Source organism: Battus philenor, unplaced genomic scaffold (assembly GCF_028537555.1).
Source record: "Battus philenor isolate CCGP_79_NKW_IND1 unplaced genomic scaffold, ilBatPhil1.0.hap1 SCAF_19, whole genome shotgun sequence".
Classification (NCBI taxonomy): Eukaryota; Metazoa; Arthropoda; class Insecta; order Lepidoptera; family Papilionidae; genus Battus; species Battus philenor.
In genome coordinates, this window is record NW_027181681.1 from 6718826 (window position 1) to 6746778 (window position 27953).

General features: G+C 31.3%; 1 protein-coding gene across 1 annotated transcript in view; it reads right to left on the reverse strand.

The window, feature by feature from the left end:
• Dg (Dystroglycan) overlaps nucleotides 1-23313 on the reverse strand; it is a 92236-nt gene extending 68923 nt beyond the window's left edge. Inside the window, exon 1 of the mRNA XM_068763961.1 lies at nucleotides 23193-23313. The gene's annotated coding sequence lies outside the window, so the exon portion shown is untranslated. The remainder of the gene's footprint in view (nucleotides 1-23192) is intronic.
• Between the last annotated feature and the right edge of the window lie 4640 nt (nucleotides 23314-27953).

Sequence of the window (27953 nt, forward strand, 5' to 3'; positions counted from 1 at the left end):
TCCAATGTTTGTCTGGTAGAGATCGCCTCGAGCGATAAAACCGCCTCTTGTAACTCTACATAAATTTATATGGTAATTACATGGTGTGGAATAGTGTAAATGAATACATTTTTAAGGTTTTGGTGTATATATATTAAGTTTTTAAATACAAACATTCTCCTTCTTTTCAGCCAATGGACATAATACAAATTTTTTTTTAATATTTTACAAAAATCACAAAGGTTCGATGTAAACACAGACGATTGCGATCAAATTGATTAAATCTTATTTTGTAGCGATTGTTCATGCGTACAGCACGTCGACGTACTGTAATAGGCTTAATTATTGTACTCGGGCAGCTTCTCGACTGAGCAATAAACATTTTCATTATGGAAACCACGTCCATGGTTATGCTTTCAATCTGTCCAAATTTCAACTTTATTCACTGGATATTATAAGAGAAAGCATGAATGATATTTTAAAATACTTAAAAAAGTATTTGTACACACAACTCTTTTTTACACTATAAATATACGTTCCTTAGAAAAGCGTGTAATAATAAAAGTGGGTAAATTGGATGATAAGTTCCACAATTTTAAAAAATCATGTAAGATGAAAAACTATATATTATCACAAAAAGCCGTGCAAAAGTAATAATTAAATGATTATTACATAAGTATTCATAGAACGAAAACGGTTCATTTTTAGTACAAAAAAGATTAAATTAGTGAAGAGTTGCAATGTTTATGTACTTAAACGATATCTATGCAATATTTATGTACTTAAACGATATCTATGCAATATTTATGTACTTAAACGATATCTATATAATATTAATTGGTTATAAGCGTTCACTGTTATCCTAGTTGAAAAGTATGGAATTTCCAATGTATGGTAGTGACTGTTTTCTAGAAAAAAAACCAATTGGTTTTTTTACGCTAACAGTATTTATCTAATGATGTTTATGTAATCATTTAAACAACTATATTCTACCAGCTATTAGTTAAGGCAATCCGTTCGTAACGGCGTTATAGCTAAGTTATAGTTCAGTCTTAGTAAAGATTTTACGTTTAAGTGTTATTTCTTTGCAATTATTTTTATATATTTACTTTGCAACATTTATTGTGTCGCTGTGCGGTTTTCATTTTCAAGACCCCTTTTTGACTTCTGAATATTACATATTAGGTGTCAGAATAGTGTTGACTAAGAGCTATTGAAATATTATAATTTTCTGGTCGTGACAAAAGTTCGATCATCGTCAAGAAAAAATTTGGTTTATTGACGTATAAAAACGTAATAGAATAATACAGTTTCCTCAGTTATTGAAAGGGCATTACGTGTAGGGAACAGGAAACGAACCAGACGAGGCATCCAATCCTCGATAATAGCCGTCTACAAAGATCAACGCAGCAAGCCCCATATGTCAACAAAATTCGGATACGAGGAGCTGGCGACCGTGGTTCTTCGCTGGCTTATACACGCTAGTAGCAACTGGTCAGTTCTTCGGTAGAGCGCTGTTACCACAACGACACGACGGGATACATACCGCCTCCGCAATATTAAAATAACAGAAATCATTCCAAGTGAGACGTACTGTTATATTATTTATTATATTGTGTATTTTATGAAGTATTGTGTTATGAACGTGATTGATAAGTATTTATACAAATAAAATTTATTGAAAATAAATTCAGAAGTTCATATCTCATGTGGATGTCTAGCAGAAAGGATGATAAATAAATATGACGGAGTCAAATCAAATTTACACAATTTATTAATAATTGTTAATAACAATAACGCATTTGCACTTTTGAATCCAGTTTATAAGATAGTATTTGTATCCGTAGGATTATCTAAAATCAAAGGGAATTCTTTCTACTCTATTAAATAAATCGTTTGCCTCATGGGAAAGGTTAAAAGATTATTTACTAGAGAATTATTCGGAAAAACGAACTTTTGCACAATGAAAGTTCGAATGGAACTTATTGCAGACAGAGGAATACTGAATCTATTTCAAGATATTCTAGTAAAGTCGAAAACTGTTACTTAAAATTAATTAAATCATTAGACTCAAAGCTAACTAAAGAAGCTCGCGTAGCATATGTTGGTTTTATTGAAAAAACAAGCTTTAAATATTTTTATTAGTGGTCTTCAACCGCAACGACGTATATTATTAAGATCACAAAAACCTTCAACATTCGAAGATACAATTCCAATCGCAATTCCTTAAGAACAAGAAATTGAATCTCGTCAAGAAATGCACTCGAAACATTATTATAGCCCATCTATAAAAATGCCTAAATTGTAATAAATTAGGTCATTTAGCATTCCTATGTAAAAGCCAATCTACAATTAGACATGTATATACAAATTCAAATAGTAGTAATATACCTAAATGCCATAATTGTCAAAGAAAGGGTCACAGTGCTCGCGATTGCCGGAGCAAACAAAATACGAATTTTAATCGGAATAATGATAATCAAAGCATTTAATTTAAAATACGAATTATGGGAACAATAAAAATAAGTCATCGACCGATAACAATTCTTTAAATACCAACGATCCGAGACCCGTGGCCGACCCGAGGATCTGAAGTCAGAATCAGGCCAATTAAGATTAATTGATACGCAAATGTCATCATTTATTAAGATTAAAATCAACGAATTTAATAGAAAATAAAAATAAGTTCTTAATTCAAACCGGGGCTCAAATAACATTATTTAAAGTTTCATGTTAAAAAGACTTTAAACGCTATATACAAAAATATGAAAATTAAACTCAAGGGGATGGACGAGAACATTAGCCCAACTGAAACTATATGTTACGCCCATTCAATATTCATGATAGAAGAAAAAAATCTTAATCATACAATTCTTGTTGTACCTGATAAATTTTCCATCGCAGCGATTTTTTGTCAAACACTTATTCGATAATTAGTTATAAAGAGATTAAGATACGAATAAAGGATTTAAGTATGAAGGTCATATAGTAAATGTGACAAAAATAAAATGTTCGATGAAGAGAATCCAAGTGAATGTTATGAAAATGAGACAAATTGTGACGTTTACACAAATTGAAAATAACGAAATCAATAATGAAAACAGAAATTTTGAAAGTGATAGTAAAACGATATTTTTTTTATAAAACCAATGTGTGAAAGGTTATTTCTATAGAAGTAGAGAATTTTAGTTTAAAAGGTGGAATACCAGAACTAAATGATTTATTAGGTGTCTATTTATGCCCGAGCATAGTAAGAATCAAAGAAAATTAAGTGTAGTATGTATACGACAAGTAAAGAAGTAAAAGAAAGTTAACCAATTCGTCAAAAATCGTCTAGATAAACTAAATCAAACGTTACGTACCAATCATTTGAATAAGGAAGAAAAAGAATCATTAATAGAATTGTGTAGAAAATTTTATCGCATATTTTGTTTAGAAGGCGACTCATTAACGGATTCTTATATAGTATAGTGTATTTATTATTAATTCGTTTGTAAAATGTTAGAACAATTAATTACAATTACATTTTCAATTTATACTTTATGAACTATAAAAGTTACATGAAATAATGAAGAAAAAAAATTAATGTACATCTGCCATTAAACATAAATAAAATCGCATTTGTGTTGGTATAGTTGCAAATTAAACAAACAGGAGTCAAATGTCGCAAGTCCCACACTTATTCGCCGCAAGTCATTGGGTCATTGCTATAGCGCGAATTGTACTCACATAACACACTCCCATACACACATACACACGTGTAGAGTAACTGCGCCAGCGCATCAAAATGCTTAAAATAGAGGCTGAGTCAGCCGACGGAACCGGCGCGGGAGCTGAGTTGAATGCGAAGTTCGATATGCTCTATTTGTAAACGGAGATGCATTGTAAGCTCGGATTAGAGCTCGCTCATGAGGTAACGACGTATTACTCACAACTACTTGAGCTAACGCAATGTTAAAAATAGAAAAAAAATCTAATTTTAATGAGCCAATGATAGTTTAGAGGTCATTGATAAATAACTTTCTTGTCTCACCACTGACTTGACAAGACATCATAGTGGCGACTAATTTTGGTACACAGGTTGAATAGTAATGGTGTAGAAACTTTAAATAGATGAATGTTTGGCTCATTTGCCGTCAGTCAAAATATTGTACGTCCTATCCAAAAAATTCGCTTTACACAGGCCGATAAGAAATAGGTGTAAAAGCTATTAAAGCTTTTTGCTGACAAATAGGTACACATTTACTACTTTAAACCTTTTATACCTGTAACCGACCGTCCTGTAACTTGTTTAAGTACAGAAACGATATACAATCTTTTAACAAGAAGTTTCACCGTTAATCGTTTTAACAGCACCTTTGCAGATTATATGTAAAATAAGATGAATTGTATTACCATTTTTAAGTACTAATTCATTCGAATATATTATTATAATATAAAAATACCACTTACAAGAGTAAAATCGACCTGCACACAATGTTGCCGGTCTTATATTCTAATATACTTAAGATAAATAGGATAAGGCATAGGAAAAGGACGGTGGAGAGAGCAGGATGTATTATAAAAAAAGAAAATGAAATCGAAAAAAAGGGATTTATTTAAATATGTTGAACAATAACCTTTCTTTACGGCTAATTCAAGGTGAAGACATAAATTCCTAGATTCAAACATTTCTGAGGACCTTTTTATTCATTTTTATTTGAACCTTTATGTGGATCATATGTAAGATAATCTATAAACAACGTATTTTAATTGACATTTTTAATGAAATATGACATAAGAGCCCCGAGTGGACCACAAATGCGGTAAATCGTCAAAGGAAACGTTCGTTAGCGAAGCTATAACAACCAAGTATAGAAACCGACGCCACTTCATACCGTATCGGGAGACCGGATTTAAGGAGTTAACTAACCCTAATATGGTAGCGCGAGACATAGACAGTGGCATCAGGAACCGCACCTTTTTTCTAACGCAAAAGAAAGGCATCTATTTCCGTCGTGCATGTTTAAAATGGAGAAAAAAATTGAATAAATGTTTTACATTACATATATAAATACATTAATGCAATAAAAACAATAGGTGTGGTATTGCTAACTAGTTTGTAAAAAATTGCCTGTCGCGATCTTAACTTCATCATTATCGGAGCAGTCTGCGCTTAGTGCTACTAGACTGACAAGTATTGCAGATCCGATGGCCTTCCAGTGTAAACTATTCTATAATGCATGGATTTTTGTGCCAGTCCGATACTAATTTTTTTTAGACAATTTTCTCTCAAAATACTGTAATTTTAGAGGCAATTTTAATGGACTTTTTGAAAATATGATAAAATTTTAATAGAATACTTTCAATAACTATTAAAAAAATTATGAAAAAGCTTTACAATGGCATTGATATCTAATATATTGTATTATAAGTTTTACAGAATATCTTATACCGAAATTTAAAGCAATATTTTAAAAATGAAAAAGTGTAAGATTTCTTTTAAAAATAAGCATATCTTTACAAAATAAATAAAAAAATATTAACGCGGTCAATTAGATTTAAATTGAACATGTTATGCGATCCACGTATTCGTTTGTTAAATTTTATTATAGCCAATGTAAAATAACTACGGCAAAATCTCAGACATCATTTTGATTTATTAAGTTCATATAAGAAAACTTTTAATTAATAAAAAATTGCAATTTTAAAATCTAGGACACGACCATGGAAAAGAGTCAATATATTGTACGTTATGTACACAGCGCAATATCCGGTGCAGTTCTCAGACGTTGATCGATTAACGTTAGTAAATCGCATTTTTGAACGAGCCTAAGGACGTTGATATTAACATCCGGTGCTGAAGTCGACGAAGCACTTTATTATACGTAAAAATTTACTTTTTTTATAAGTTACACTAACTCGTCTATCTTCAAAGAGATCAGAACTAGGACCTGGCTATCCACAGTCTGTTGGCGTAGAATCCTCAAGTTCTTCGACCATGCCGCACGGAAGAGCCTAGACAATCTAGTGAAGCTAATAGTTATATATGCAATGTATAAGGTAAAAGGGCTAGAGATATGTCACCTACGCGGTATACTTACTGGCTTACAAAAGCGTGCAACACCACCGTGCATGGCTCCTTAAAACTTTCAGAAAATAGTAAAACTCGGTGACAAAATGGTAGCGAAGACTAACATATTTGGCCATGTCCTTCAGCCATGAGGAAGCGATATAATCAAACACATTCGCATTGTCGCTTGTTTGCAAAAAGGTGTAAGATTTTTTTAATTATTCACGTTTTATAACTTTAAGTAAAATATTAATAAAGTTAGAAGGCAAAAAAAACTTTAGCAATAAAGTATGATTTTAAAAATTCAATCACTTTTGTCTATGAATATTAAAGTTTTATAAAATCTCATTCAAACTTTTTCCATTTTTTTCAGTAATATTCTCAAGAGAAAGTGTTGATGTTTTTTTTTTAGTTCAATATCATTTTGGCCTCTTTCCGAGTCTATAAGTTGTCTACAACTTGCAACAAATTATAAAATAATTTCTTTTTGTGAAACATGTATGAATCATGTATAAAATCGTGCATCATTGTTCGCAAAAAGTATATTCTAACATTTAATTTGCTTTAATAGCATATCATATTTATATAGTTTTTATTAGTTTAATACATTTTCATGAGTGCTTTTTCAATTGTTGAATAATGACCACGAATCTCATAAGCGCAATCAATAATTATAGACAGGATGTTTGTAAATGATGTAATAGAAACTTTAAAGGAGTGAGTATATCGCATAATAACTTCTGGGAATACAGATTCTGCAAGAACAGATAGTAAATAATAATTTATTTTATTATGTAATTATCCAAATGATGAAAACATTTTTTTTCTAATTATATTATAATTCCGTTATTTATTACTTCTAAAACTATTGAATTTGGATAAAGTGTACCATACATTAATTGACAATAAATGAGCTTTACAATTATCCCAGCTTTAAGTGTATCTAAATAGCCTGTATCTTATTTAGACTTTCGTGTCACTTTTTATACCCAAGGGTTTCATTCATTAAAGCTGAATTAAGTAAAAAATAAGTGGCGCATACAAAATTATGCGGCCGTGTTAAGACAAATGACAGTCTCATTAGCTAAGCAATTTAGCTAACTACGACACGTTTTAAACTAAAACAAAGCACTACTTACGCACTACCACTTGGCTTGGCGGCTGAAACGGGCGAGCGGTGGTACCTACCTAAACAGCCTTTTGAAAAAAAACGACATCCACCGGAAAAGTTCTATGTAGATATAGCGATGGCGAGAAGTCGGTTGTTAAGCTAGCTCTTTTGTTTATAACATTGTTACATAGATGGAACTAGGTGTACGTCAACGTCACAAAATACCTTAACTTATAATTATCCAACTTTAACAAAATCCTATAATTAACCTGCGTATATAGGAAGCATTTGACCAAAAAAGTTTTTGATCAAATGCTTCCTTCATTTCACTTTTTTAAATAGAAGTGCATTACAATCAACACGAAGACAAACAGTAGTTTGTATTAAAGTAAAGTATAAACAAATAAAATTATAAAACATCATATTCACAGATCATTGAATCAATACTTTTGTAAGACACCTTGTTGACAGAACACAAATTTTTCAGAAAAAAAAAACAGGTGATTGGTTATAGATGTAAAAGTTTTGACAAGTGAATGTATTACATTTGCTGTCAATTTATATATGGTACACCAAAAAACAATAGTTTCAAAATGGCGCATAATGTACACATAGAAAAAGCGTTTTCTATGTTTGGATCACTACATATTAAAAAAAATTGTTTATTATTTGTCTTTGCTTTTTTTGTTTATTATTGTTGTACGACCAGAAGTGACGGGTCTGTTTCATATCAAAAGAAAAAATAAATTAGTTAGTATTTCGGAGTGTATATATATTCTGTATATTGAAGTCAATAAAAATATATGTTAAATTTTTATAGCTTTTTGCTGACAAATGAGCTATACATTAATCACTTTAAAGATTTTACATCTATAACCCATCATGTTTCACCACAGGTGAAACGCGTCATCATATCCCTGTCACAATTATCTTTCGCAAAAATTTATGTGTAATTATATTGAGGTCCAAATATTAGATTTGATAAACATTGCACGTTTCAGTGTAATTCAAAACAAAAGCTATGGAGCTTGTAGAGCTTTATGAGATAAGTAAAAATAAAGCAAGTCTCAAATATATAACAATTCAATTAAGAACTGAACATAGTTTACATTCAATTCACATAGTTGACCTGATTATAGAAAGTTAAAACACAATTCATACATTGAGTTAATAGCAACATACAATGGCGAAGAAAAAATTAGGTCAATTTTTATTGAACGAGGTTGACTACTCGACTACTCGATACTTTAAAGTATGAAAAAGTTTGAAATATGTCGATGAGATGTAAATAACTTATGTTTTGCATATAATGTAAAAGTTCATAAATGTTTGTAAGCAATAAATAATTCAAAATAACTACCAACTACTACTATAAGATTATAAATAAAAATCCAAAATACATACATGTCCAAAGACAAAGGTCATTTCGACAAGTGTGTGTTACAAGTGAAGACATATGGGTCCGAAACGTGGTCGCTTATGATGGGCCTTTTCATAAGGCCTGCCAGAGGGCAATGGGGAGGGCTATGATCGGAGCTTGGCAATGAGATCCCAAAGCCCAATCAAAAAATCCTGTCACTAACCTAGCTCGGAGAATTGCTCGTCGGAAGTGGCAGTGGGCGTGGCACGTCGCTCGTACAGCCGACGGCTGTTGGGGCCGCATATTTCTCGAATGGTGATCAGGTGGCTAGGCTAACCAGAAGAAAGTCGCTGGATATCGGCGTAAAGGTTACATTTATTTTATAAACAAATCATATTGACAACACCTAAATTGTTTTTCTTTTTATATATTAAACATATTTATTTCACTTTTCTCCATCGTTCTGTAAATATTTGGTAAATAATTGATGACTTTTAGATTCTGGTTTGTTAATACTGATCCGTGTTTGTATTTTATGGTGATATTTTTAATAAATGTAATAATATAAATATGAAAAGGAAACTGGAGTAACTTTATCTAGAGCCACAAATAATCCTTTAAAGAGTAGTATCTGTCTCGCAAGCCGCACGTTGGCCACCCTCGTATCATACTATAGTAATAAGTAAACTGAAAAAATATGTCGCGAGCTTTCATAGAAGATTATCTCTAACTTATTATTAACATATATATCAAATATATGTAATGTATGTTCGTTAATTAGGGCACAAAACTATCGAACCTATGTTTGATGTCCATTTTAATTATAAAATTTTTATTTCTAAGTTTTTATTAAGTTATAAAAATTACTGTAATCTTTTTTGAAAATATATTATACACAACACGGTTGAAATTAAACCTAAGATTCTCAACACAATTTAATATTGTATGAGTAAGATAACCTTAATAGGCATGGCTGCATTAGATTGTCATCTTATCTTAAAGTAAATTAAAAAAAAAAAAATTAAAATTTATTCGTTCCGTACCAAAAATGGATTACTTTTTTCGTTTCACGTAAAATGAATCCAAAATCTAGTAAACTAAAAAAAACTTCAAACTTTTTCTTATAATCTTTTTCTCTAATTCATAATGAGTAAAACATTTAAAATAATTAACCAGCAACAAGATGTTGAGGCCATATAAAAAGCTTATTTCAAAATTAAAATACGCGCCATGCAATGCCATCGAGTAAATATGAGTGAAACACGCTGAGGCACTTCGTGTTTTTTGTCAACAAGCATTCGTTCTGTTTAAAACGTTGTGTCTGTTTAAAATTGAGCAAACTTTTTAATGTAATTAACTACCTATTTTGTTGCAAATAAGATATATTTCAAAAGACACTTCGTAACGAAAGTGTTTGACAAAAATTTATATAATTTTTTTTAATGCATACATTGTAGTTATATCATGCCTGTTAAATATACTTGAAATTGATAACAATTTTATATGAGCATTATAATAAGGATTTTTTTATCAATAATGTAAATGTTATGAATGTAATTAAAAAGAACCTATGTTCTTAAGGTTTAAAAAAAGCGACAACATAAACATATATCATCTTAATCGTTTCTTCACATATGGTTAGATATAAATAGTAACCGAAAAATAATAATACTGCTTTCTTTTGAACACATGCAAACGTGTTGCGTTATAAACACTATATATATATATATTTATTTCTTAAAAGTATTTTGGATAATGTGATAACATTATTCATTAGTTATTTTTTTTAAATATTCGGAACTGGTTCACCAGCTAATAAGAAGTTGGAATAGAAAAGCAAAAATACATGACGCTCGTTATCTCGGACTCGCCGTAACGTGCCGTAATCAAAACTAACAACAGAGGCCTTTTCGTTACTCCGTCGACTGGCGTGCTCATGAGATTGCTATCTACTACCCAGTATGAAGTGGGTCAGCGTACAGCGATGGTTTGACACGCGATGAGCGTACACCGACTGGTATTATCAATCCCGGCGTTTTCTACAAAATAATCCGTCTGAAACCTTTAGATTTTAAAGCCTTTATCTTACAAACGTAAAGAAGGAATTCATCTGTAAAAATTTTAGAACATTTAAATTAGCTAAGACAGTGCAAACACACATTCAGCTTCATACATAGATAAAGATGTGATAGTGTAGGTGATGTTAATGGTGTTTAAGACGCTGGACGCTGCCAAAATTTAAACAAACTTTGACCGAACAAAATTTAAGTAAGAAAAGGGCTAATATATGGCTACTTCCGCTATGTAGCAGTAGTCGTGCAATAAAGTGCACCGCCCGCCAGCCCGCTGATAAATGCGCATAAATTTGAATAAAATCGAACAAAATTTGAACAACCTGCGGCTTCTATCATCATGATGAAAGATGTAGATAGAATTTTTGTGACGTGATAAAAGTGACATACATAGTTTGTATATATATGAGAAACTATATGAAAACATGCATATTTAATAGATTTTAGAACCTGTAAATCTGAAATGATTAAATGTAATTGGAGAAATATCGTAATCACAGCATTGTATAATACATATTAACAAATAAATAATTTAACTAAAGTATTCTTTATAATTATACTACTTGGGACGTTTATGCAATTTAAATCCAACTTATTTTAGTATTTACCAATATTGGTTGTACCCTAAATATAATTAATGTTTATTAATTAAAAATGTCTTCGGCGTATGTCATCTCTAAGACGATGTCCAAAACAATAGACAAAGATGGTTTTGAATTCCAAAACCGTGATATTATTGATATCTTTTATAAGAAATAATAAATTACCCAAAAAAATGTAAACGCACATAAAAGAATACTTGAGGCTCGAATAAAAATAATCCCTATTAGGCCGATTTACGGGAAACCCATTAGAATCACGGTTTCAAGGAAATAAATATTATTTTTTAGAAAACCTTTGTTTACATTTCCCCGGAAAATCTTTCTGGGAATCTGCGAACATTTATATCCTTTCAGTGTTTATTAAGAAATAATGTTATCGCATAAATTCTGTTTAATGTATTGGAATGATTTAATTCTTTGTAGCGTATTTATTTTTATGACAAAAATTGAGGAGAAACCAGGAGTCAAGAGAAGTCACCTGTTGGCTAGTGATGATCGCAAGTTGACTCTGCCCATCATTTCGAGCAATGTATGTTACGACACGTATAGACTAGTAATCTCAAGTCATCAAAGTTTCCCTTCAGAACAGAAATTATTTAGTTACTACTATCACAGGCCATTCAATTATAATTTAAATCACATAAAATTTTCTACCCATAAAATGCATCGACTAAGTACGATGCATTAACTAGAAAAAAATGTGATAGACAAATGTAACGATCGAAAAATGTGATCAACGGTCCGCAACGAAGACAATTAATTGCAGTGTGTACATATCGTGTAGGTGTTAGTCATAAAAAGTGTAAATGTTTCATAATTATTATTACATTAAATATTGTATTTTATTATCTGACGACAACATTTTTTCATGTTCTCATATAACAATAATAATACTAAAATATACAATTCGAACCTCCATTAATAACGTATCCATATATAGCCACAAATAACATAATTTATCAATAATTTAGTTAAACCAGAAATGTATTCAGTAAATGATATGTTTGCAATTAACGAAATTCTTTAAAATATATATTGTTGTACCTAATTTACACTATCCAAAGGGTGTTAAATCTTTTGTTTTAGAAAAAAAACATCTTTGGCTAAAAGCGAATGTTAAATATCAAACACCGCACACTGTAAGCGCCCGTGAACGACTAAACTTATTAATTTGTAAGTGGACTATGTAGTTTAACTCGTGAATTTGGCAGGTAGTAGATACCAAAAGTCTGGCTAAGGCTTACAACTATCAAAACTATATCTACCAAGGAAATAACGATCAAAGAAGCTAAAAGATTAAAGGTTGTCACCTTGGAGAGTATCTGCTAATTATAAACTTGATTTCTGATGTTAGGAATAAAAAATACGTTTTTGTCGAAAGTTTGTTGTTATTTTATAAACATTTGGCACCTGTTACTTATTCAAGTCAACATGAGTCAAATTTCTTAGTCTTCTACTTATGCCGTAAGCGCGCGGTAGAAAGTTTCATCATCATTACAGACCAATGACGTCCGCTGTTGGAAAAGTCTTCTCTAGATATCTAACCCAATAGAACCTTTAAAAAGATATCTGCTCACCTTACGGGCGAATGTCCTACGCTGCGCTTACCAGTCTGTGGTCTCCGCTCTAAAGGCCTGTTTTGCCTGCTCATTGCCGTTTTATCTTCCTCCGCAGGGCTATGTGTCGTGTATCTTCGTTCTTATATGGATCAACTCATTTTTGATTCGATCAAAACGAAACTGAGTTTTTATGCAATAACTACGATATGGAACTCACAATATTAACATAATTACTAACAAAAATATGTTATTAACGTATTTTTATTTAGATAGCCTCAGTTAACGATACGCGAAAAAAATATTTAACCAAGTATTTTTTATTACTACATAAAATGAAACGATGAGCCGAATTCTCCATTTTTGGTAACATAACAACTACTTATTACGTTACTAACCAGTCCCATATATACGTAATGTGGGTGAATGATGTATGATGAATATATGCTGAATAATTAAAATTGTGATGGATCAGAGAGGGAAGGCGAAAGTAGGAGGAAAGAGTGTTAAAAATAAAAAAAATTGACGTGAACGTTTACATCGTAATAAAAAATGTAATAAAAAACCAGTCCCATAGGATTCCTATGGGAAGGGCCCTATTCCCAGCAGTGAACATCTTACGGGTGAAATAATGACAATATAAAATAAATTTTATTTAAGCTTTTGGTTGTCACGAAGGTTATTAATACGCGTAAAAAATCTGCGTAAGACTTGTACATTCAGAAAAGACTATATATATTTTACATGAAGATTCAGGCCTGTTAAAGAAATACATGATTCTATTTTTATCTCTTAGCATTTCACTTTGACAAGAGAAACAAAAGCAACACTCGTTCATTAATCTTTAAAAATGTTCTTACTGTGCTGTCGTCACTGAAAAACCTCGTGATTTATGTAGAAAAATAGGATAACAATGCATTGTCAACCCATATCAGAGACATTATCTGATCTGTGACAGCAATTCATTTTATTAGCCGCGCTAATTAAAAAGTGGAACTTGCATATCCAAACTTCTATTCTGAAACTGCATATTAATGACTAGTGGAACCCGTTCAGTAGATATGCGGTAGATGTAGGCGTAGTGTAGGTGGGCCAGAAGTTGTTAAAATCCACTGTTATTTACAATTTCCAATAGCTTAAAATAAACTAATACCATTTATAGTTTATATGGGTGTAAAAGCTTTAAAGAGATATGGCGTAATTTCTGCCAATTAATTTAGTCAATGATAGTAAGCAAGGACAAATGTCTTTGCATATTTTTTTCTGTTGGAATTAGACAGGTAGTTTAAACGACAAGATAGTCTAAATGACAAAGGCAATCTAAACGACGAGTCAGATAAAACAATATAAAATATTTAAGAATGGTCTTTTCAGCTTTTTAACTGACAAAGGAACTATGTGTAATAAAAAAAAAAAGATGCATTAAGATACATGTTATTATATTTGAAAAAATGATATAATATATAAAATATTTTATAGATACTGTATTATTTACATTCATAAAACAATTTGTATGGTATACACCCCTAACTGATGATAGGGATAATATATTATATTTCAAAAGTAAAACTATTTTAAATTTAGATTTAGGAGATATTTATTTGCGTCAAAGTAAAAATATCCGCATACAAGATGGAGTTTTCTACTTATAGTTAATATACAAGAATTTTTTTTTAATTAGGTAGACAAGTTGGAGAAGCAAAACGCTTAAATGTTGATGATACTAAATATTCACATGTTTAATTATTTATATCGAATGGGTGAATAAAACAATTTTGATCATACACAATCTGCGACAAAAAGGTTTAGATTCTATTTTATTGGGCAAACACCAAAAAAAACAATTTGTATCGCCACATAATAGATCAAATTTAACGTGATTTTTCGGCTTCTTTGGTACTATTGCGAGCTATTGTTAAAAGAAAGCATTTTTTAAAAGAAGTTTTATATGAGAAATATACATATTAAGATTGTGAATAAAATTATTGCTTGAATATACAGTTTTATTTTAGTTCCCTTGTCATGATAATTTGATTTGATTTGACAAAGTGATTTGGCAGTGGCAGTTGTGTGATTCGCATTGTGGCAAACGCATTTATCAGCGGGCTGGCGGGCGGTGCACTTTGTTGCACGACTACTACTGCATGTACGGAAGTGGCTAAATATTGGTCATTTTCTTACTCATGATAATGAGTTCAATAAATAAAATATTATGTGGACATTAACTCCAACTAAATTTAAATACCAATACAAATAATCAAATAATGACATTAAAACTTGTATTGTAAATTTAGTAAGTATGGTAAAAGCATATTGTAAGTGAAAAGATGTAGACAAGAATTTTCCAGATTAAATAGGTGAACTCCCACCAAAACGATTATAAGAATAGTAGTACCCATGCTTTACTTCATTGTTTCAGTCTAAAGACGACCATTCGCTCCTATAGATTTCGGAATCCGGAAGAAGCAGCCTGCAATCAGCATCTTTCGGGTCGTCTTTGCGGGTGGACGTCATACGCTATTGCTAAATTTTAGTCTTCACTCCAGAACCTGAAGGCCGCAAAGGCCATCTGTTCTGCGCATTAAATGGCTTGCCAACTGCCAACCCACTAGGATATGTCTGTTACTATCGTTCATGTAAGGATTTCCTCATTCTAAATACTCTTAGAGAAATCCCGAGCATAGTCTGTTCCATGACATTCTGAGCGATTACAAAATTATCAGTGAGGTCTGAAGTGAGAGACGTGGTCGACTTATTAACATAAAATCAAGATATAAAGACACCCTAGCACTAATTTTATGAAATTCTAACTAACAATAAGATATTAATAGAAGAACATACCAAGGAAGTTTATAAGCCGAGTATCTTTAAAGTGAAGTCAGTATAACTACAAACAACGCATGCGATCAACTTATCCTAAGCCATAGTTCAATGCACTCCCGTCCAAAAGAGATAACTTCAAGTTAAAAAAGCTAAAAATACCTGAGGTTAGTGACTAAAACGGGAATCGTTAATCTCTGTCGAGCTTTATTAGCGATATTCTCTTCAGATATCGTATACATATACTATTATACTTTATTACTAGTTTAGGCTAATTTTGTTAATACATTTTAGACACTTACACATCTTCCTTAAATTTTAAAGTACAAATAAGTACTCACATCACGTAATCACATAATTTACGGTAAACGAGTATAACAAATACACTCTTGCTCCCAACATTTTGACATTAAAATTAAGTAAATAACTACTTCATCACATTTTCAAAAACCAATGCATTTTTGGAACAGACTAAAAGCCGGTGTGTTAGGCTCATGTTCGTCGGGAGACGTGCTCATCTCTGTGTTCTCAAGACAGATCTCCCAAAAATAGATAATGTAGTTACTAAAGGAATAATCATCTTGTAATTTAGTTAAATGTTAATTCGTTATGACAGTTACACGAGTTTAACTGATATCTTATAAGTACGAAAAGACTTAATCACAACAAAGTGAACTATTACCGTGAATCTGTAGGCATTTATGTGGATGCATTATACACATTTCATAAATAATTGGACTCGTGTAAACCATGTTAATTTATTACTCCATTATTTACAATTTTTATATTTAATTGAATCAGGCGTTATTTTACGGAAGTCCATCCTAAGTAAGAAAAGGACCAATATTTAGCCACTTTCGCACATGCAGTGGTAGTCGTGCAACAAAGTGCATAGCCCGCCACGTGTTTTGCCCCGTGGAGGGGTAAAACACGTGTTTAGTGATTTAACGGTGGCAGATGTGTAATTCGCATTGTTTGCCGCATGCGCATTTATCAGCGGGCTGGCGGGCGGTGCACTTTGTTGCACGACTACAACTGCATGTCTGGAAGTGTCTAAATATTGGTCCTTTTCTTATTTACAATTTTTATTTTCATCGTTTACCGCTTACTTTTATGTGTGTGTGGTGGTCGAAAGTTTTTTGAGTTCGCGAAAAGTCGCTGGATGCAGCCAATGTAAGTCCGGTCGTTATGAAGATCTTTGGGGGAGCCTTATGCCCTTCAGTAGTAACAATTTGTGATTGCAGTCTACTTTTAACAATTATCTACTGACACTTTTTTTTTCAATTCTTTGCGTTTGCATGTAATAATATATGATTAAGTAGACCAAATAAATAAATAAAATAGCAATTCAATTTTATAAGCCTTAGACAGTTGGTCGATGATGACGCCACAAGCGTTAGAAATAGTGACCTTAATTTGAAATGGATCGGCGAACGCTGTACCGGCCTGAATTAATCACTTTATTTGCCACAATGAACTCGCCTAGCAATGGGAGCGCGTGGAATGGCCAAAGGATTGGCCGCAGCAATTCCATTGTATCTAAAGTAGAGCGTGTGTTGACCCCGAGTAATATCTGCATTCGTATATTGCCCTCTTATGGACGTCAAGAAACAGACCAGTGACGGATGGGCCATTATTAAATTTTTATTACATGCCTAGCAATAAAATAACAAAAATCTGATGTATCAATAAAATTTAAATATACTTTTGACTACTATAATATAAATCCTGTAGTACACTTTTATGCGAAAATTAATTACGGTTTACACGGAAATTAGCAAAAAGGCAAACAAGATGGATTTATATGAAACTTTTTCGTTCAGACATTTTTATCATTTTATCCGGAGTTTACACAGGACGATTGAGGTATTTACATATAGATATAAATGTATATGGTTATATGTATAGCTTTACATGGGTAAATATACATCTGTCAAGTAATTACACTAAAAATTATATTATCGTCATTTTACCCCATAGAAGCCCACTGCAAGGTATAGGTCTCCCCCAGAGACATCTATTACGATATATATCATCATTATCCACGCTTGGCAAAGGACTTGGCGAACGCAGTATGGTATTACGGTATGCAGAGGACGCTGCTTTCCACCGCTGGCACCTAGTTGGGGAGCAGTAATAATTCTATATAATTAATCCACAAAATGTGAATTATATAAGATTGTATCACGGGAATCGAACCCGCGACCAACGATCGCAAGCCTCAGTTTTTACTGGTTGGGCTACTACTGCCAGAACTACATCAAACTACTACAACGAGAATGCATACAAAATATTGCTAGAAGTTGGTGTAGAATAGTGACCTATACTAGTGAACAATAATTAATTTTACTATGCAGTAATCAGAATTTTGAAAACGCTCTTTCTTACTACTATTACAATAACATTATTTATTGTTTCTGAAAACAATGATTTTTAGATACCGTTTAGCATTATATAAACAAACACCCCGTAAATGCCAGAGACGGAGTTTACCATAATTTAATAGCTTTAAAGAAATAAAACCATCATATAAAAACATAGGTCTACATTAAACTTAAAGGTTAATGAACTAAACACACGAATCTCGGCGTTTAGAAATTAACATAATTGTTTCCGTAAGCGCAAAGCGTATAGGAAGTCGACACAAAGTCATTGTGGTTACGGTCTATTTCCTTTATTGATGACGTCACCCCTGACGTGTTACAGCACATCGGCGTGTTCAAAAAATGGCGGGTCTCTGACCGCTCGCTTATACGATTAAAAATATACCTATTATTACCGTTATACTTGTGAACGAGATAATTGACTTCACAATGGGCATGCACATTTTATAGTAGCGCTCCTTCATCACCGTCACTTCAGCCAGAGGAGGTTCTACGTATAAAATGATCGCTCGGAATAATTTTACTGTATTATCGTTTATAAAGGTTTTTCGTTACATTCGTTAAAAACCATTATTTTTAGCATAAGATTTTGTTCATTTTAGGTATAGACATCAACTGCTGGACATTGGCCTCCCACCCATGGATTTACAATAAGACCGGTTGAAATCGGCTTGCATCTAGTGTCTTCCGATAACCTTAACTTGTTAATCTGTCCACCTTTGTGGAGAATGTCTTGCGCTGCTTGCCAAATCATTTGGTCTCCACTTTAAACCCTTAACGGTTCTTACTGGTGTGGTATCAAAAAAAGTAAGTTCATAAACTGAAAACATACAATTAACCTAGAAAAATGTTTTGAAAACGAAGAGTGGCGTTAAATATATAAATACCGAAAAATGGCCACATTATACAATCCTCTCAAATTGGATCGGTGAGGTAAAAGGCGTTACTCGTTGATAGCCATGGATCTGCGATTTCAATCTAATCAGGAATCTTTATTCGACATTTAAGGCACGTGCACTTTAGCGAAAACAATTCGAGACTTACCCAAATTATTTACGATATTCGCTGAAATCGTCTATTTGTAGTAGTCTAGTAGAAGTCAATATATAGCTCATTTGCTGTTAATTAATGGATGGTATACTCTATCTAAAAATCAATAGTTTCAAAAAATTACATAACGGTAGTAGAGTACGAAAAAGCGTTAAAAATTCGATTTACTATACATTAAAATCAATTATTATTTACCATCTGTCACTTAACACTTTGTTTAGCCAGATGCTATTTTTTTACCCCCGCTATTGGGGACCTCTCGTTCCACCGCTATTTATTTGGGAAGAGGATTTTAATTATGAATTTATTTTTTAATTTTCTAGTTTTATTTCTTTACTCTTCTTTTGTTCGTCACATTGTCTAACTTTCCTCTCCTTTATTTTACAATTTCTTCTATCTTTCCCTTCTGTTCCCTCTCATCCATCCTCAAACACTGCAGTTATTTCTCTTTCTATTACAATATCACAGATTTCATTTAACTTATTTTACTTGTATATATCAATATTTATCACAGATTGTTAAACATTTTTTTTTTATTTTAAATTCAATTAAATTTATTTTATTATATTAACAATATTTTACATTTGGCTAAGTTTTATTCCTGTCTATTGCCAGCCAAATGCTATTTGGCCTTTCGCATTCCAATATAAAAATTAAAAAGATTAGAATAATTAAATCTAACCTATTTCAGAGTGATCGCTATACAGGGGGATTGAAAAAGGTGTAGTAAAAGTTTTAGAAAGATTTTGCGGACAAAACCCTATATTTTCCTTCTAAAACTTGATACACCTATAACCAATCACTCTCTGTAAACAAGACCGAATAATCATGTATATGACAATAAACTATATTCTTGATTATTATGCTCTTTAATCGAGTATAATTTAAAAATTAAAACATGTAAGTTTTTTTATATAAGCGCGCAGAATAATACAGACGAAAAGTTTTTAATTTTTTTAAATCGTTTTAACTATTTTGGAAAATTGTCTCTTCGAGTGCGGTCGCGAAGGAAGTCATTGTAAACTGTTACTCTGTTGGATACATGTATTATTAATGTGTTTAAACTAGAAATAACTGAAATTATTAATACAGGTACATCAGTTTTAAATCATCTTGCAAACATGTGTACATTATAAAATTAGCATGTTTATACGCAAATGGTCGTTAAAAATTAACCACGTAAAAATATTATTAAAAAGAGATTCATAAAATTCACTTTATTTTAAAAACTACCAATAATAATTAAATAATTTTTGTTGATAAATCCGGAAATAGGGAGATTTTTTAAGACATTTTTCTTATGAATTGTCCGTGTAGATCGAGAAATTTTAAAATTAAAGCATCCATGCTTAACAAATTATGTTAGGTTTAAATAAATGGTGGGATCTCAAAAATTGAATTGAATAATAAAATGGTAAATTTTAAAGTAAGAATGACTTCACAAAAATTTGTATTCCAACATTTTCAAATGAAATACATCAGCAATTTAATTAAAAAGGTAAGTAAAACTTGCAATAGATAAAACAATGGATAATTTAAACATTTACAAATATATTACGAAGCTTAAAAAATTTAATACTTTATTTTATTTACTTTATTTATACTTTATTCTTATAAATTTATCACATCTATAAGAATAAAGTATAAATAGCAAGGAGGCGACAATCTTATTAATAAGAATAGTCTACTACAACTGGATTTGTGAGCAACGGTAGACCAGAGATAAAGGATTGAGAATTGCAATCAATGGTTATGGGTTCAATTCTCAGGATACAGTCTTATATATAGTTCATAGATTGTGCATTAATTATATGGGATTGCCACTGCTGACAAACAATTGTCCAGAGGATAGGTAGCAGTGTCCTCTGCGTACCATTATATCACACTGCAATCACCCCCCATAGGTCTCTACTCCTTGCAGTGGGTGATGGAATGAAACGATAACAAGGACAGCAACTGGCTTTATACACTTCTTAATAAAAAAATTACAAATACAAGTTAATCTAACTTTAATGGATAAAATTGTTTTATGGGTATTATAAATGTGGAAGTAATGCTTAATATCTTTGTACACAGCTATTGATATGCATTCATAATTTAGCGCCTCATACAACAATTTTTTTTATTTATGGTTTACTCTAGTTAATTGTATATGAAGTGTGTATATTTAGTCAATCATATCTACTAACAATAACAATAAGTGACTATACATATTTTTTACATGCATAGTATATGACTAGTCAAATAAATAAATAAAAAAAAAAATTTAGTGAGTTATATCAGCAGAGGGCTTTTTGCAGAATAATGTACAAGTTAAGCAAGAAATTATATCCATTTCCTAGACTTTCCTTAGGGGAATAAGCTATCTGCAAAATTATGTAAACAGCAGACCCTTCCAAGAAATACGGACATTGGATAGTCACAGCATCAGTTTTGGATTAGGCTCCAGAATCACTGTTGTTCACCAGAGTATTAGCTCAGACTCACGGAGTTCCCAAATTAAGTCTTAAATAAATTAATAGAAATATATTCTTACAAAACTTTAAAAAAAAGCAAGTCTCAATTTATGAAATTTGACTAGTGTGATGTAGAGTATGCTTATCCCATATTCATCGCATTACATTATGTCATAAGTACATTGTATTTTCAGCCTCTTCTATCTCTTGATCCATACCTGCACAGTTTTTTCATAGAAAATAATGGAATAAGATTTTCATTTTTACTCTCTTTATTTTGCCTATTTCATAGTTTATATTTAATTTCCTGGAAATTTATGTACAATAAAATATTAAATAAATACTGATGTTATCATAGTTGTGTTATTATTAGACAGTTATTGCAAGAAAGATTATATTGAACTTTTGTTTAAATTTTTAGATCGTTTGCTATAGTTGATGGAACGGAAAATGCATTCATCCAATGATAAGTCTAACCACAACTAGTTGGTTTCTGGCAAATTCTTCAATAGTAATATTCGCTACATGGCACAACTTAACCCTATACCACCATGGTCTTTTATTTCAAACTCTAACATAGTAGTGCTTGTATATTGCAACTTGGTAGTTGTAAGGTAAATATTACCACACCTAAATATGCAACATTATTATAAGGAAATTTAAAGACCATCATAAACTAAGTTAGATGATTGCTGTCATATCTTTTTCAATTTGCAAAAACAGTACCTTAAACTAGGTTTTAATTGTAATAACATAATGCACTATATAAGTTTATATAAAATTATAGAGACTTCACCTAACAAAATTATTTAATGATTGATATATCACCAACACCTAGAATATTTTTTAAGTACAGACCATGTAAAATTTAGTTCATGTTCTAATATAAAAGCACAAGTTTACTTAAAATGTTTACTGTATTCCATAGCATTCTTAAGTTTGTTAAGAAACAAAACAAAACCTTTCATTATTCTAGTTGTTTTATGATCCCTATATGTTGGTCTACCATTATCACCAATTTTAAGTAAAAAACTAATAAGGATTTTATTGGTGCCAGCTTCTGTGATTAAATATTGTTCACTATGTCCCATGAAACTGCTTCTATCATGAATGAATAATAAAAACTTCATGTGCAAACATTAGACCTGGAATCTACCAAATAAAGAAAATGGCATGAGAGGTACCTATATATTAGACTAATTATGTTACATTTAATTATTGGAAAACTATCATGTATGCCTTTTTACTTCTAGGTAACTAGAATGCACATTGCAGCGAATATGATTTAATTTCGTTTTATGAAATTATAATATGAAGAATGGTTGACAACTTTAGAAGAGTAAATTTCTGTAAACTTTTGTAAAAAAAACCATATTTGTTACATTTAACTTTATATATACTTTTTATAAATTTGTGGCACAACCTGTATTTTAAAGAATCAAATAAATTAATGTCATGCATGTCTTAGCTAATCCTTGAAATCATTAGATTAGTATATTATTTGATTCTAGATAAATAATTAAAAAGTTATCACTTAGATTTTTAGTGGATCTTAATAATATTATAAATGAAATAGCAAATAAATGCTACATGTTTAAAATAGGTGAAAATACTTTTACATTATTAAGATTAAAGAAACACCTGTTAGTAATTTTGGTATGAACACTATTAAAACTTTATTACATCAACTATTTATACTGTAATAATACTTATACGAACTTAACTTTGTACATGTTAAAAAGTCACTTACCTTTTTCGTATTGATTACAAAATAAATTGTTTTCAAAAACTAAATGCAAGATAAATCCGATCACTTAACAGCACTTTCTTCTTCATATCGCCATCGCCCCGGGCTCGACTTCGGAAGCCAATCGGAATCAAGACTCGAAAACAGACTCACTTTTGACAAAAAATCTCTATCCAAATGAAAGCACAGACAACTTAAAAACTAATTACACTCAAATTCTTAATGTTATTAATTAACTTGGAAACGAAAACATAAATACATAAAATAATATTAGGTTTTGTATATATATTACAAAATGGAAATTTCTGATTTTTTTACATTTTGTAGATATTGCTAATTATACATATAATTTTAAAAATGTTAAAATGTATATAATTTAAAACAACGATTTTTAAATGTTGGAAGACGTAACAACTTTTTTACTTTATTATTATCATAGTGATCTAATAAAAAATAACATTTAAGGTCTGAATAAAGAGCAAATAGATGGTTTATAAGTCTAAATTAACATTAATTTGAGGTGCAAGTAAATTTTTTATTTCTTAAAATTAGATTGTTAAGTAAGAAATTTTGGGTATTATTTTAAAATATAGTATTGTTTACATCTTGTGAATATAAACTAAAGTTAATAGAGCGACATCTATTTATAAATTTTTAAACTATTTTTTTGAAGATGAAACATTTTTTGGGACAATTACAGACTTGTCAAATTTCAGGGGGAGGCAGGGCGCATACGGCATGTGCTCTAAATCTCAAAGCTAGAGGGCTCCCCAAGGAGCCTTGATTCGGCTCTCATATGTACTTACTCACTACAATTTATCAGATTGAGGCGTAGTGACGTTGCAGAAAAAACCTTCGCAAAGAAATTTCGGCTTCTTCAGTCACTCAATGCGTTAAGTATTGCGACTCAAGGACGCCCGACAGTGCCGAATCGACTTGTTCTGTTGTTATTGTCTATCTAATATCACTACTACTTCGGAAAGCGTTAGTGCAACTGAAGCCGCTAGTGAAACTGAAGAAGCAACATCGTTGTTAATATTATATCCTAGTGTATCAATGTTTCTAAATACCTTTTCGAAAATGATTGCTTGAGCGATACATCGAAAACATAGATCTGTATCATTTGTTGTATTTTGTATTGAATCAGTCCGTCACATCAATGGCATTAGATATTTGCTGCCAATTTGCTTTTTTATTCTGATTCATTCTTTTTCTAACTAAAACTAAATTCTATGCCATCTTATATTACATATTTACACTTATTGTATTCGTTTAATTGCAAAGAAGTCAAAAGTATTTTATTCCAATAGATGTCGCTTCAATACATTATTAATTAGTTATAGTATTAAAATTTCTTCACTAGGTGGCGTCCCTACAGAATTTATACATGAAATAATTATATGTTCACATTATAACAGAAAATTATGAATTCAGAAAAATTTATTGTAATACGATTAGTGGTTTATCTGAATACATAGATCATTTTGATCATCCTCTATAAATATAATAAATCCTGAAAAAAAAAAACACTCTAATAAATATAAACAATGAAAGGATCGATACGCACTGGAAACTTACAATGTTACTTAGCACAGGTTGAAATAAAAAATCACGCTGTACATAATCCATCGTTTTTTTTTTTAAATTGCTTAAAGTTTCTTGTTTCTTTATATTGTGGCTATATTCATTTTTAATAGTAATTTGATTGTTATCAATCAAAATTCTTCTAATGAAATGTAAGTATTTTGTAGTGTACTCAAAACAATGATGTTTTTTAATCGAAAGTTTTCAATATTGAAATAACAAATGACTTCGTTGCAAACATGTGTCGATTTTCCCTGCTTCTAGCGATGCGAGGTTATAACGAGCTGTCATGCCACTAGGGCAGTCAACCCGCTTGACACGGACTATCACAATCTCTTATCTATATACGGATTACGAGTCATTTCATTATTTTTCCCCTCTTTAATTATAACATTTCAGTTTTATTTCATATGAGTATAAAAAACGCTGTATCAATTTATTGTCAAATCGTGTATCCGGTGTAGTTGTATTTTTTATACTTTTGAAGCGAGGCTTACAAAGTTTTGAACTATATATTTATTTATTAATATTATTTATAGTGTACATAATCAAAAGAATGGCAGAGAAGCCCAATGTGATAAAAACTAGATGATAACTCCTCTATTATAGTGTCCCCCAACTTAAAGCTACTAGGATTCCGTACTCGCCTTGATTTGAGAAGAACCCACAACAAATTCAGACGGCTTTTTCGTGGTCACTTTTACAACATCCATTTTGCAGAAGTAGAGTAATTAATTACCAAGCTTCATTGTCACTTAAAAATACTAAAATTGATTGCACAACAATTAAGAGACATTATATGAGAGTGTATTGTAACACCGTATAAACTTTTCTTCTTTCACAAAAGAATTAATCAAGAATTTGTTAATACAAAATATTCAAACTTAATTCCAGAAGGTTTGAAATTCTCTAAAATATCAAACTAACTATTGTTAATTTTGACGCTCTTTAATAAGACTTGCATTAAATATTTAATACAGTAATCATTTTATTAAAGGCAAATATAAAGATTTCCGTATATTATAAATTTTATAACAAATTTATAATAACGGGATATTATACAGAAACACTAGGATAAACAAAAATAGCATCTGCAGCAATGATCCGATCGATAAAAATGATCATTTTAAAAATTTCGAAGTAACTCCTTTCTTTAAAACATTCTTTATAAATTTAATAATTATTATAGCATTTCAATATTAATAGCTATAAAATGTATTTACTACATGTAAATATATTATTTTTGTGTCATTATTTTCTGTGACATTTTCTTTATTAATTACTCTTTTAGAAAATCATCCAAAATATTTTTTTAACTTAATCATTGCCTGAGAAGCGCCCTATATATGAGCAAAGATCCGGATTCCTATAGGTAACGGCCTACGTATCGACGTTAGAGGGTGAAAGGCGCCGTCTAGACAAAATAAATGTTTTTTGAAAAACAGTAAATATTTATAAACTAATCATTGTAACTGGTGGTGCCAATGATTGGATAGCATAGTCACTCCATGAAGCGTTTGCTAAAGTCAACTAAGAATTAGGTGGCCTCACAATCCGGTGAAATGTTAGTATGTTGTGGTACGAGCCAAAGCTTCCCCGAAAGCGATCGAGCTTATGTATTAAAAGAGGTTTTAAGCTAGGCGCCCTTTTCGCTCTGCCGCTCCAAACGCGAAGAAAGTCCGATCCCAAAAAAAGTATTTCACACGGCTGCGCCGAAGATGCTTGCCTATGTATTATTATTTATTACTGATCATCGCAAACAGCATTTGTAATTATCGTACTAGAAAACGTTCGCGCTGGACTACTACGCATCTCCAAGTACTTTAATTACAGGTAGTTAGCAACACAGTGTGTGTCGCAACAAACCAAATTCTAATTTTAATGTGATTACAAAAGTTGTAGCAACTCTTGCTAAAGTTTATTAACGTCAACGAGCGGTCACGTGCAACAACCCCGTGAGCGCTTTAGCTATCGCAATAAAATCTGTATTTAGTTCACAAATAAAAGAGGTTAAAACGAAATACGAAATTTTGGCCGCACATAAATGGTTTCTCGGGAAAACTTTGTTCGGAACAATCGATCTCTTCGAATTAAGTTTATACGGGTACGTTATTATTTCTGACGAAAACTTAATCACGCGTATAATGAACCGCTATGAATTTCGCAAGAGCGCCTTAAACGTTCTGACAAGCGTATACATTTGCATTATGTCGTCGACTGCTCACCCAGCCAGAAAACTTACAATTAATATTAAAACATGCGCTATAAAATAAAGGCAAGCAGTCGGAAAGTATTCGCGTCAGTCGGACTGTGCTTTTGACATGGCTATTATTTTACTACGCACCCAAAAGGAACTAACCGCCGCGTAATATCTGCACAGATATCTTTCTCGTGTAACTAACAATAGTGACGATATTGGCATGACTTCACTCGCTCGACAGGATGAAAACTTTCGTTTATGTCCTAGGCGATGAGCAGAACGATGCAAATGATGGAAGCCCGGGGTTTTGTTGTACAAAATGTAAAACAGGTTATATGAATACATTTGAGCATATTGTTTATAGTAAATCTATAAGGAATTTTGTTTTTATTACTAGTCAATAATGTAACATACAAATAAAAGATTTTTTTATGTAAAGTTTTTAAAGTTTTAAAAGTCATCTAAAGATTTGTAATAAGATCAACGCACATAATATTATCGATAAATAACTCCTGCAACCACAAGAACATAATTATATAACTTACAGGGAACTAGATCTGACGGCAGTGACCTATGTTTAATATAATAGTTTCGCTAAAGAGGTTTTATTGAGACAACGCTTATTGATCGTGCTCATTTGTTCGAGCTTCAATTACTCGTTAGTTAGCATGAAATTACAGTTTTGTTAAATTAAGCGGCATTGTGTATATAACATTTATTTTGACAGCGTTTTATAATTTTTAAAGATTCAGTGCAGATTCAGTACTGAAGATTAAATATTTCTTACCAATACTTAATTGACATATATCAGAAATATAAAAACTTATCTTTAAGTCATCGAAGTTTTTAGATTTATTTTGATTTTTGTCATTTACTATATTATACTTTACGTCTTTCTTCATACGGGTTTGACGAGTTCAAAGGGTTATGAAGAGGGAGCTGGTGCATATAACTCTCCGGGACAGACAGACAAATAAATG